The sequence below is a fragment of the Myotis daubentonii genome, chromosome 8, assembly GCF_963259705.1.
Source record: "Myotis daubentonii chromosome 8, mMyoDau2.1, whole genome shotgun sequence".
Classification (NCBI taxonomy): Eukaryota; Metazoa; Chordata; class Mammalia; order Chiroptera; family Vespertilionidae; genus Myotis; species Myotis daubentonii.
Genome location: NC_081847.1, coordinates 69,678,740 through 69,692,160, shown reverse-complemented (window position 1 = coordinate 69,692,160; position 13,421 = coordinate 69,678,740). Strand labels below are relative to the sequence as shown.

Sequence of the window (13,421 nt, the reverse complement as noted above, 5' to 3'; positions counted from 1 at the left end):
GGGTAGGTGTGGGGTGTGCTGGGGAAGGAAGAGGAAGACCCGATTGGAAACGGCCCAGCACAGTACCTTTCTCCTTGCGAACCGGGACGTGGGCTGAATGGCGGTTGTTTCACGAGTGCGCTTGGGACCCACATGGTCACGGCAGCGGCAGGACTCCCGACACTTCACTGGTTCCAAATAGTAAACAGCTACCAACGCCAAAACGGGAAAATCCTCTCCAGCCAGAGGCCCTGGACCAGCCGTGGGCAAACTACGGCCCGCGGGCAGGATCGGCCCTTGGGCTGTTCTATCCGGCCCGCGGAACCGAAAGAGCGGAGGGTTCTCTTGCTCTCCCCTCCACTCCTTCACCAGCAGCAGTGTTAACATGTATTAGTTCACACAAACACTCCATCCATGCTTTTGTTCCGGCCCTCCGGTCCACTTTAAGAACCCATTGTGGCCCTCGAGTCAAAAAGTTTGCCCACCCCTGGACGAAGGAAACACACTTAAGGAGGAGCTAGAAAAGCCGGAAGTACGCGACCAGAGGATTGTGGGATTGTGGAGGCCGCCTGGGCGACCAGAGGATTGTGGGATTGTGGAGGCCGCCTGGGCGACCAGAGGATTGTGGGATTGTGGAGGCCGCAGGGCGCCTAGGCTAGGCCGTGAGCTGTTACTGCGCATGCACAGAGTCAGCCTGGAGTCCTCAGTCTCTGGTATTTGGACGTGACTTCTGGCGGGAAGTTATTGGATTGAGGTTTGCTGTTCCCTTGCGGCAGGAAGATCAGAATTGAAGGTTTCGTTTGTTACCTTGGTTTGAAGCGGAGGAAAATGGGAGAGTGACGAATAAGAAACTTTGGAGATAGATAGTGAAGGGCAGTTTGTCCAGACTGTCGAGAGCTCAGAATTAGAGTTTCATTGGGATAGAAATCCTGCGAATAGGTACTGGTGCCTGAAGTCTGAGCTCTCTACTCTTAGGTTTTCCAGTGCAAGCTTTTGGAGGCTCCCTATTAAAACATTCCTGGTTGGGGAGCACTTCTGGCGCCTGACGGTCACCATGAAGTTCAACCCCTTCGTGACCTCGGACGCATCAAAAACCACAAATGCCACTTCAACGCCCCCTCCACGTGCCCCGCAAGATCATGCCTTCCCCGCTCTCCAAGGAGCTGCGGCAGAAGTACAATGTCCGCTCCGTGCCCATCTGCGAGGACGACGAGGTCCGGGTGGTTGAGGACACTACAAAGGTCAGCAACGGCAAGGCAGTGCAGGTGCACAGGAAGAAACATGCCATCTACATGGAGCGGGTGCAGCGCGAGAAGGCTCCGCACACTGTCCGCGTGGGCATCCACCCCGCAGGGTGGCTACCACCAGGCTACAGCTGGACACAGATCGGGAAAAATTATTGAACGCAAAGCCAAATCTCGACAAGTTGGAAAAGAGAAAGGCAAATACAAGGAAGAACTTATTGAGAAAAAGCAGGAATAAATGTACCCTGTTGTGTAACCATGGTGTAGCTGTAGGTTTTTAGCCTGGTGTGTATTCCTTTAAAATTGTTCAAGATGTCTCTGGAATATTTTGTTTCCTTCCTGGTTTGTTATTGATATGTGGCTCTGTATATCTATTGTTGCTGTTTGGATTAATTTTATGAATAAAAATTGGAAATGCTTCTTAATTCAAAGATAAATAAAAATTAAAAATAAAACATTCCTAGTTGGAAAGTGTTTGTATAGAAGCCCATAAGTATTAAGTATTTGCCGTGTTTACCATGCTTAGCTCTCTGTAAGGAATGTGGAATAATGTTAAACACCTCATGTTCTCAAGAAGCTTGAATTTTAAAATAAAAAATAAAGAAGAAATATAAATATTAAAAATAAAAGAAGCAGCTTGAGTTTTAGGGGTGAAATCAGGCAGGCAGGCAAGTGGTTAGGAGCCAGTGATCCTGGATTTTGAGAGGGATGTCCGAAAGGTCCCAGATTGTGAGAGGGTGCAGGCCAGGCTGAGGGACCCCCCCCCACACACACACACACACACATACACACACACTCCATGCATGAATTTCATGCACTGGGCCTTTATTGTTACTATAAAAATGCACTTTAAAAATGCATTCATGCAAAGTTATCCTCATTTGTGAAAACACATATAAACAAAGGACTTCTTATCACCTTGCCCCTGCAGGAGCTCCCAAGCTAACGCAGGGGACAGACTGAAAAACAACAACAAACGAACAAAACCCTAATTCTAATAACCTCAGAGCTGAGCAAACATACAAGGCACTCTGGGACCACAGAGGAGGGAAAAATTTATTCTGCCTGGAGGGCCCCCAGAAAGCTGCCCCTGAAATAAGATTATATGTAATTTGAGTCTTCAACACTGAGTAAGAGAAGTTTAAGGCATAATACGATCTCCCATCAGAGAGCAGGCAATGCTTTACCCAGGGAATGAAGTTGCAATGGTGGGATTTGAGGGGCCTTTCAGGCTGGGGCACTTCTTGCCTTATCAGCTCCTGGCGGCTGGGCCCTACAGCCCAAGCTGGGGTTGCATCTGCAGGCTGTGAGGCCCACAGGCTCCCGGGTGCCTGGGAGAAAGGCAGCCCTCCTCCTGTCCCCTGGGCCCTGCTGGGTCCCACCTCCTGGGTCCTCCCTCTCCCTCTTCCAATCCAATCCATCATCAGCTCTGCCCACCCTTACCTCCAAGTCACTTATTGAATTTGCCTCCTCTTCTCCAACCCCAGCAGCACAGGGCCTGAGCGCAATCCCTGGCCAGCCCTTCCCTGGCCTATCACAAGTCTCCTGTGTCTCCCCCTCAATCCTCCTTCATCCTGTGGCGGGGGGTGGGAGGGGGAGGAGTCGGGGGCTTCCTACAGTCAGGTCATCTCTGCTGCCCTTCTTGCATGGCTCCCATGCAACCCACATAACATCCAGTCCTTGCGGTCTCCCCAGCTTGGTCTCTCATGGTTCCTCTTACCCTCAGTCACCGCTAGCCCTTGAATTCTGCCCTTTCTTACCTCGGTACTTTGCTCACAATGACCTACCCTTTTGGAATTCCTTTCTACCTCCTTCTCCCTTAGCTAACTCCTATGCACCCTTCAAGGCTCCCTCCAAGCCCACCTCCTCCTGGAAGCCTTTGATGATCACCCAAGACCACATGACATGCTTTCTCTGGGTTCCCGAAAGTACCCTATTCCAACATGGCTCGCACGGAATTAAAACTATCTTTTTACTTCTCTGTTAGACGTTTCGTGGTCATGTGGGCTTCGGATCCCCTGAGTTCACCACCTGGTTCTGTCTTATTGTAACTGTGGACAAATTACTCGTTTTTTTTCTGTACCTCAGGTTTCTCACCTGTAAAATGGGGATAAAAAGAGTACCTACCAAAAACTAAAAATTCAACCCCAAAAAGTACACACCTCACGGGTTTACTGGAACCCATGAATGCACATAAGTTCTCAGCACAGTGCCTGGCACATAGTAAATGCTCAATAAATGCTGGCTGTTAGTGTCCATTCCCCATACCAAGCTATGAGCGCCTGGACATCAGGGCAGCATCCGATGTGTCTTTGGGAGCCCAGTACCTCCCAGGACCGGCCTGTTGAGTGGCCATCTGCCAGAGACCCAGAGCCCATGCACTAAGAGATTCTACATCGGTGCCTACCATCAGCCGCTTCTCAGCCCTGGTCTCAGAATTGACTCTAGAGCACACTTGGTCCAGGATTTTCACTGGGGTCCTGCAGTGCCTGTGGTGGTGGCAAGGGGCCACCACTAGCCAGAGCTCTTCCCCTGCCTCCTGGCCTGGTCCCAGCACCCCTGGACGATGTAGCAGATGGGGCAGAGGACAGAGTCCTCCATGGGAGGAGCTGCCCCTGGCCAGACTACTCTCAGTCCAGCAGGCAGGCCCTTCTTGGTGCCACAGCCACGCCCGGCTCCCGCCTACTCCCCAGCATAGCTACAGCTCTTCCACGGCTGCCCCCACTGGGCTCTCTCCTGCCTGGGTGGTCCTTGGCCTTGGTAACTAACAAAGGCGTGTTTCTTGGCAGCCTTACTAATTAGCTGGGAAAGACGATTAGTGTCATTAACAGACTCAAAACGTTTGCATTATGAGCTCCTTGCTGGCTGCTGGGGTGCCCTGGACAGAAGTAGGGGTGGGAGGCTCGGAGAGAGCAGGCTTGAGAGGGAGCTGCCCAGAGAGACAGCGAGACAGAGGCGGGAGGGAGGGCGTTGGCAAGAAAAAACGAAATTTAAAGTGGATGAATTATTTACTGCAGGAAACAATCCCGAACTCACTTACTCTCACTCGGAACATCCCAAACTGTGATCCACGGCATTTTTCACATCTCCCCAGTGTGCTGAGTGATTTTCTTTATGACTGGATACCAGAGGCTGGGTAATCTTGTAAGAGATTGGCTTAGTATCGATCATGTGTGTCTTCCAGGGCTCCCGCGCCCACCCGTTCTGGATGCTGCCGTCCTCAGGTCCCCAGCTTGGGCCACACCCCAGGTGGGGTCTTAGTAGGTGGTCACTCCCTGGTGAGAACTGAGAGCCACCAGGGCGGGCCCCTTGTCCACCGATGAACCAGGTCACGGCTGCCATGTTTGGTCTCGCCCAGGGTATTTTGCCAAATGCTTCAGACACATTGTGTCATTGCCTCCCGGCAAGAACCCTCAGGTAGATATGATTAAGCCCACTTTTCAGATATTAAAAAAAGTTAAATAGCAGTGACTCTTGATTGACCTCCCCATGTCCTAGGTCCTGTGCTAATACTTTTCATTTATTAGTAATTGCTTGCTCACAACACCCCCGTTTACCGAAACACTCAGAGAGGTTCCATGGCTTGCCTGGAGTCACGCAGGAAGTGGCGGAAGCTGGCCCAAACCCTGACCTGCTCACTGCCAGCACCTGGCACACAGTCTCCAGCTCAGAGTCATAGAACAGGAGTCATTAAAATAAAGGATGTGGCCCAACCAGTGTGACTCAGTAGCTGAGTGTCCGCCTAGGCACATGCCCAGACTGCGGGCTCAATCCCACGTGTGGGGTGTGCAGGAGGCAGCCGATCAACGGTTCTCTTATCATTGATGTTTCTATCCCTCTCTCCCTCTCCCTTCCTCTCTGAAATCAATAAACACATTTTTAAAAAAGATAAAGGATGTAAAAAAGCACCTGGTGAAACAGAGCAGGTGTTCAGTAGTACTTCGGTGCCCCTCCGGGCACTGCCTGAGGAGGGCCATGCTGCCGCCGAAGGGCCGCGCGGCTGGGAGGGCAGGCAGGAGTGGAGAGCGTCCAGCTGCTCACCCAGGGCCGGGCCGACTTCAGAGCAGAGACAAAGGGGTCCAGCTGGCTGGAGGACACTGCTGGCTGGACAGACTCGCCTCCTGCGGGGTGAGACCACCCTGAGGGGAGGGACCTCCAGGGAATCCAGGAGGAGGAGAGGGAGGCTGGGACGTGAGGATGCTGGGGCAGGGAACTCCTGAAACACAGGACCCCAGCTGTCCTGGCCTCTGCTTCTCTTTCAGGGGGAAAGAGGAGGAGTGCAGAGACCTGGGTGCTAGTCCTGACAGGGCTGGGTGACATCCCTGCTCCTCTCTGGGCCTCTGGCTTTCCATCTGTAAAGTGGGATCTTTGTCCTGAGTCACTTTAAAGGCCCCCTTAATTGAGTTCCAGTTAATGAGGTCAGCAGCTGCCCTTCCAAATAGGGGAGGGGCAGCGAAGATGGTAGGTGCCAAGTCTCCCGCTGCTGCTCACCCCCCCAACCCCCACCCCTCACCCCCAGCATTGGCAGAGATCACATAGTCAGCCAAGGGCAGGGCCAGGCTCCCAGCCTAGCCCTTCCTGCCATGCTCCTCCTTGGTCTGCCCCATCCGAGCTGCAGAGGCAATTTGGTTTTAAGGTCACTTGCGTGGGACTCAGGGACCAGAGGCACGGGGCTGGGGGATGGGCAGGAAGTGGGTCCCACCATGGGGCCATGGCTCTGGCATTCGGCCACCTTCTTCTGCTATTGTAACTGTAAATAAAGCATCTGGGAGGATTTCCAGCACTTTAACGGGTTTAACAAGCAGTAATGTGCGACCTGCACCACAAATGGATCTTTTAATAATGAATAAGCATTTATTTAACAAGTAGTAACAGTTTTACCACCCTCCGGAGCCGCAGAGGTTCAAAGCTCTGGCATCAACTCCTTAGATCTCCTTAGATTGGCATCTCCTGCTCATCTCTTTTGTCCACTTTTGAAAAATGAATGTTTGTCTTTCTCTTATTGATCAGTAAAAGCTCTTTGTATGTTAAGGCTATTAACCCTTTATCTGCTATATGCCAATATTTTCTCATAAGTCTGTACCTTTGTTCCCCCCTCAGGTTGTACAAAAATTTAAACATTTTATGTGGTAAAATCTGTTTTGTTTTGTTTTTTTAACTTGGAGGCTTCTGGGTTTTGAGAACTGCTTATGAGCCTGATGGGGCCTCTGGCTGTCTTGGGGAGTTGCAGGGCAAGACCAAAGCACAGCTTAGGGGGCATGGTGGGCGATGCTCAGCAGAATTCCAAGACAAGAGCCGGGCCCTGGAGTCTGATCTCCAGGGAGTCCCTATCTCTTTGGGGCTTCAACTGCCTCATCTATAAAATAAGGGTGTTGAAGCAGACAGTCCCTCAGATGCCTCCCAGCACAAAGCTCCCAAGATTCTAAGAAGAGAGTAGTGTAAGAAAGATGCTGCAGTGCATTCTGGGAGGGGTCCCAGCCATACTGTCTCTCCTGCATCCATCTCCCCCGCCCGATCTCAGCCCTTGGAGATCAGGAACTGCAGCTTTTCATGGTGGTGTCCTTAGCACCTTGCAGAAGGCTGCCCAGCAGTAAGACTCCAGGTGTGATCTACTGAGCTGATGATCACACCTGGAGGCGAACCCTGCCTCCAGGTCATGTCTCTCTACCCAGGAGGGAGAGTCCAGGGAATGAGATGGTGTGCTGTCTGAGTTTGAAAAGTGACTCTTGTTTGCTGGCTGTGTGACCTTGGGCAAGTCACTTCACCTCTCTGAGAATCTGTTTCCTCATCGGTACAACTGGGACAAGGCCTCCCAGAGATGTGTTCCAGCTTGAATGAAAATTGACCCAGGAGCAAGGAACACACACGCCAAACCTCTTGCTGCACCTCCATTGCTGACTAGAGTGCTTCCCATCACGAGCTGCTAGAAAGTGTTTTCTGAGTGTCTTTGTGCGGGTTCCTGCAGAAGGGACCCACAGAAAAGGGCTCCAGGGCAAATCGCTTATCTGGGAGGCGCTCCCAGGAAGCACCAGCAGTCAGGTGGGGAAGTGATGGGGCAGAAAGACAGCCAATGAGGGGCCCCTTAACAACTGGAGCTTAACTCCACTGGGGAATTCTGGGAGCCGGTGAAGAACTCACAGCTCAGGGTGTCCACCCCCAAAGGTCAGCAGGTAAGAGTTGCTCCCTGGACAGTATTCCGTGGCTCTTCCGGCCGGGCAGCGGGCAGCGGGCGGTTCTGGAAGCCTGGGCAAGCCTCGGGTGAGGAAGTGCCGGCTGGCAGGCCGAAGGTGTGCGTGGCAGCGATGCTGAGAGCCAGGGCTGGGCCCGCACCTCTTCTGAAGGACAGGCGATGGCTGCTCAGGAGGGCTGCTCCCCTGGGTGGAGGGAAGGCTCAGGCGGCAGAAGGGGTTAGAAGGGCCTGCCTGGTTCTTCATTGCTCTCCACTTCGGTCACCGCCTGAAATTGATAGCTGGTCCCAAAGGGCAGAAGTGTCACCTCTCTATAAGATGAGATCTATGTCTCGGGCGGATGGAGGCGACAGGAAGATTTATCAAGGCCCTGGCAAAATTAACATTAGGACGGAGGGGGGGGGACGCGGCAGGAGCAGCCTCCAGAGGGGCCTCTTTGCATTTATCCAGGCTGGTTCCTGCCAGCAGCTGGGCGAGAAAGGACTGCCAGGGTCAGCCCTCCAGCTGGCCTCCTAGGGGAGAGACGCCCCGCCAGACAGATGGGGACGCACGGGGCGAAAGGAGACTGGAAGGAGAACCATCACCCCGGCCTGGCAGCGAGGCTGCTGGGAGACCCGGGGCTGCGTCCTGCCCTGCCACTCACTCGTTGCAACCCCGGGCCTCAGTTTCTCCATCTGAAAGGAGAGGGCGTTGCACGCGGTGCTTTCCCATGTGCTGCTCCCGCAGTCTTGGGAGGCTGGTGTGGACTTTGCCCGGGGAAACGGTGACAAGCCCGGACTGAACACCTACTATGTGTCAGGCACTGTGATAAGTGCTCTGTTTACAGTTCCTGTCATATTCCGTACAACCACCCCTCAGGTAGGTACTATTACTCTCTCCATTGCCTTTGATCTCAGAGAAATAAAGTATCACACAGCGGGTTTGGGCCTGAGTACAGATTTAAATCCAGGTCCCCTGGTTTCCAGCCTGGAACTCCTTCCACTGTCACCACGTCCTTGGGGCCGTGGTCCAGGGCCTCCATCGCTGGACCTTCCAAGTCCTGACTTCCCTCTGGCACAGGAGAGCACAATGAAGAGCTCAGGCTTATGGAATCAGACAAGCCTGGGTTTGAATCCCAGCTCAACCAGGTCCTCACCGTGAGACCTTATACTAAGCTCTGCATGGGAGCCTCAGTTTCTTTGTCTGTAAAATGGGCCTGGTTCTAGGGTCGCTAGGGAACAGGCTCCAGTGGAGGTCGGCTCTCTCTCCTCTCTGTCTTTCCACTCTGGATCTGCAGAGGCATGGGCTTTGCAGCTGGGGGTCCTCTGGGAAGGGTTTGTGCTCAGGAAGTGTGGGGCAAGGCGCCCCAGCAGGCCTAGAGGATGCTGGGGTGAGGCCTGAGGCAAGGGGAGCGGCCCGGCTGATGGAGGAGAGGCAGGCGCTGGGAGTGGGGACCCCTGTCCCACCTCAGATCCCGGCACCAAGTGCACCAGCTGAAAACCCAGCCTGCTACCCTGGTCCCCGAGGTGGGAGGGAATGGCAGGGAGCCTTCGTGGGAGGAACAGCCTACTAAAGTAGCTGTGCACTGGGCCTCGGTGTCCCTGTTTGAAAAATGGGCACAGAGAGCTCTCCACACCCCAGCCGGGTCTATAAGGGTGTAACTAGGATTTAAAAACTGGGACTCCAGGCACATTGAAGGATTCATGGTGGGCACTGTCTAGACCAGGGGTGGGCAAACTTTTTGACTCGAGAGCCACAATGGGTTCTTAAACTGAACCGGAGGGCCGGAATAAAAGCATGGATGGAGTGTTTGTGTGAACTAATATAAATTCAAAGTAAACATCATTACATAAAAGGGTACGGTCTTTTTTTTTTTTTTTTTTTTTCAGTTTTATTCATTTCAAACGGGCGGATCCGGCCCGCGGGCCGTAGTTTGCCCACGGCTGGGCTAGACTGCGGGCAGGTTACTGATGCCGCTGTGCCTCAGTTCGCTCATCGGTACAGTGGAACATAATCCTTACCGCGCTGGGCTGCTGCGGGGACCAGAGGAGAGCTGACACGTGTCACACTGAGAAGAGCGCCTGGTGCCTGGGAAATGCTGGGTGAGCAACGGGTGTGTTGTTGCTGTCGTCGTCATCATCATGGCAGATGAGGGAATGTGGGCATCCAGAGAGGGGCAGAGGCTTGCTCGAGGCACATGGCAGTCACTGTGACCAGGGGTTTGGACTCCAAGACCACAGCCACCAACACGGAGCCCAGCCCAGCCCAGGTCCCCAGCATCTCCTCCCCCATCAGTGCTGCCTCAGCCCATCCTTCCCGCCCCGCCCCCCACCTACCTTGCCCAGGAGAGAGAGAGGAGCCCAGATCCAATTAGCCTGGGAGCCAACTGCGGAGCATTCCCCTTTAACATCGCTGAGAAGCTGCACAGATAAATGGGAAATTAGAATTCTGCTGGGGTCTTCGAGACCAGCCTGGGGCCGCCCTGCACTGGGGCTGCAGTTCTCCGGGGGAAGGCATGGCTGTCTGAGCCGTAATGGAGGGGCTGCCCCTTGAGAGGTGCTGGTGAGGGTTCTGTCCACACCCAGCTTCTCCCACCAGCTGCCTTCCCACCACACCCCCTCCCACTGCCTCAGCCGCCCCCTCGCTCCCCCACAGACAGAATTAGTCTCTTCCCTCTTGGTTCCCCCTCCCCTCCAGTACCTGAGGGCAAGGGTGTTTGGGGGGAACTAGGGAGGGCATCATGTCAGGGCCTGACCCTCAGCTCCTGGCGCACCCCTTCCTCTAACCAAACCCAGGACCCTTCCCTCCTTGCCGTGTCTGGACCCTGGGAGGAGCAGGGCCTGGGCCAGAACGGACTCTGAGGCTGAAGGCTCAGTCACTTCGGGGGTGGGGGGTGGGGGGAGGGGGACCTCTCTAGTCATCCTCAAGAAAGAAGGGTCCAAACAGGAGTGCCTTCTGAGGGTCGCAGAGGGGTACACAAATGGGACATCGCAGCCCCTCCTCTAGAGGGGCCTGGGCTAGCCCAGGAAGTCCCAGGTCACCGTGCCTCCTGCAGCCCCCAGCCCTAAGGTTGGGGCCTGGACACCCCAGGCCCGGTCCTGGGAAGCAAGCAGGCGCCCCCTAGCATCAGCCCCGCCCCGCCCCTGCCTCCCAACTCTCTCCCTCCAGGGACACATTTGCTGCTGGGAAAGTTAATCCATTACAGTTTAAAGGCTCTGTTCCTCGCTGGCAGTAAATTACCTGCTTTGCATTTTGCAGCAACAACTTAACGGTATTAATTTATTGTGCTCTGTCTTTAACAAACATCATTATCATATTGCCAGCCAGGATTATGCAAATGGGAGGGACAAGGGAGAAAGAGGCCCATTCTTGTCCCTAAAGTCACCTTGATTTATTAACTTCGGGGCCCTGCCATTGGCCAGGTCTGGGAGGCACAGGTGAGCAGGTGGCCGGAAGAACTTGGAAAGTCTGGGAAGAGTCGTGGAGCTGGTGGGGGCTCTCTGTGAGGTCCCCCTGGAGGGAAGGACTGGCTGGGCTTAGAGCAGTGGTTCTCAACCTTCCTGATGCCGCGACCCTTAATACAGTTCCTCATGTTGTGGTGACCCCCAACCATAAAATTATTTTCGTTGCTACTTCATAACTGTCATTTTGCTACTGTTATGAATCGTAATGTAAATATCTGATATGCAGGATGTATTTTCATTGTTACAAATTGAACATAAAGCATAGCGATTAATCACAAAAACAATATGTAATTATATATGTGTTTTCCGATGGTCTTAGGCAACCCCTGTGAAAGGATCGTTCAACTCCCAAAGGGGTCGCGACCCACAGGTTGAGAACCGCTGGCTTAGAGGGGCTTCCTCGTCATGTGACTTCGGATAAGTTCATTCCCTCCCTGGACTGTCTCCCCACCTGTAAAATCGGGGTTTGATTAACCAGTTAGCTGCCATGTGTCCAAAATGGAAACCATCCCCACACACCACAATATTTTGAATTTAATTTAAAAAATCAATTTGCAATGAATATTATAAAAATAAATATATTACTCACAATTTGGGAGTTCATGAATATTTTCAGCTGAAAATTCTCATGCAAAATGATTTGAAAGTTGGTCAGGGCTGCCACTTAGGGAAAACATTTTTTTTATAGACGCACGTGGCGTGTGGGGAAGGCCCCACTGCTTGGGTCTACAGACGCTTATGGCATACAATGGGTTAAAAGGTCTCTGGAGCTGATATGTGAATTTGAGATTCAACAAGACATTCTGAATTATCTTGAAGGTGTGTGTGCGCATGTGTGTAATATGTGTGTGTGCGCGTGTGCGTGTTTGAGGAGAGTGGCTGAGTGGAGAAGGTCTGGGGCCATGACATGGTCATCCCCGGGTCCCCGGCTCCTGTGACTGCCTGCCTGCCCATCCCAGGCATGCGCTAGACTAGTGATGGGCAGTACAAGGGGGTGGGAGGGTGAGTTGCAGGGGGAGGGGGGAGGGAGGCTGTGGAGAGAGGGGTGGAGGGAAGGGGCTGATGCCCGTTAGAGGCCAGGTGCCCCTTCAAGAGAGAGCCCTAGGACCTAGGCTTTCGGTAGAGGGAGATGCTGGCGTGGGAAGGGGAGCCAGGACCAGCTCAGGCTGGGGCAGCGGCACCTTGCCTCTGATGTTCATCAGGCCTGGAGGCTGGCCTAGGCCGCGCCAGGGGCCCGTCTCCTGCTGACTCCTGCAACCTCTCCTGAGTTTCCTGGGCAACAAGCCCCAGGCACGAGGCCTGAGTGGGGCGCTGGAGGCAGGTGGGCTCGGCCCTCCCTCTGCTCACCCCGCTTCTGCTCTGCCCACCCCCTGCCTCCGGCTGGCCACTATGAGAGCTGCCTGATTACACAGCTGGCTGCCCCCTGGCCACCCCAGCCCATTCCCCACCACCTGCAGCCTGGCTCTGCCAGGAACTCACTGGGCTGCTTCCAAGCACCCGCGGGCACCCGCCCAGGGCTCTGCCCCGCCATCAGGGCCCTGCCTCAGGTCCTGCAGAGGCGCCAAGGTGGGGACTGGAGAAGGGCCAGCAGGGATGAGAAGGCAGCAACCTGGCCAGCTGGGTGCAGGGGCAGGTAGGGGCATGAGCAGGGTGGGGCCATCCTCCTCTCGGCTGAAGCCCCCTTCACTCAGATGTCTCCCATCCCTGCCTTGTTTCTGCCTCTGCTTCCTGGTCCCCCAGAGCGTGGGGTCTCTGCTCTGCTGCTTTCCTCGCTACCTCGGTGTCTCCTGCATCTGTCTCTTGGTCTCTCCCAACAGGGCTTTCAGAGGGGGTGGGGCTGGGAGGGAACTAGGAGCGGAGGGAAGGGGGTAGTGGAGGGCAGGGGGGAGGGTGGGAGGCAATTCAATTTTCAGAGTTGGTCCTGGCAATTCAGGTTGTGTGGTGATAAGAAAGCCATTTCTGCGCAGGGCTCTAATCCACGCCCTCCTGCCTGCCTTTGCATTCTGAGGCTCCCTCCTCCCTCTGCCCACCTCTTTCCACTGCCCCGCCTCTCCCTCACTGGCCTGTTGGGTTCCACAGGGGGCAGAGGGGGTGGGGGGTGGGGGGGGGACGAGGTGGGAAAGGCTAGGGCTGGGACCTCCCTGCGGTGGGAGCTCAGCAAACAGCTGGCGGCCCTGAGGCCCTGAGCACAGGGCTGTGGGTGGTGGCGAGTGGGGACTTGCTTAGCAGGAAAGCTAATCTCATTTGGTTGCTGCAGCCTACACAGCCGGCTGCATGCTAAGTGGCCAGAGGCAGCAGCAGGACACAGGACGGACCAGAGGGAGAGGGGAGTGGACACTGGCCCTGACTTGGATGAGGAGCCACACTGGGCAGTGGTAGGGGGACAGTAAAGGGGCCGGGTATCCTGTGGGGTCAGAGGTTACTCCCTGGGGGGACTGGCCAGAGATGGGAGCAACAGGGTCATTCAGCTGCGTTCTCAATTCCATGTCCTCCCACAGCTAGCCCTCCTCCTGCGGGGTCCGGGTGTGTGTGTGTGTGGGGGGGATCCACGGGGCAGCAGACATCTG

General features: G+C 54.6%; 1 long non-coding RNA gene and 1 pseudogene across 1 annotated transcript; one reads left to right on the top strand and one right to left on the bottom strand.

The window, feature by feature from the left end:
- The first annotated feature begins 1,033 nt into the window (after window positions 1-1,033).
- Window positions 1,034-1,638, top strand: LOC132239046 (ribosomal protein uL24-like; annotated as a pseudogene).
- Window positions 1,639-6,362: 4,724 nt separating this feature from the next.
- LOC132239870 (uncharacterized) lies at window positions 6,363-9,972 on the bottom strand. Its single transcript, XR_009454175.1, has 3 exons — window positions 9,727-9,972; window positions 9,412-9,577; window positions 6,363-8,461 (listed from the first exon to the last, which is right to left on the bottom strand). It is a non-coding gene; the product is annotated as an uncharacterized LOC132239870 (long non-coding RNA).
- Between the last annotated feature and the right edge of the window lie 3,449 nt (window positions 9,973-13,421).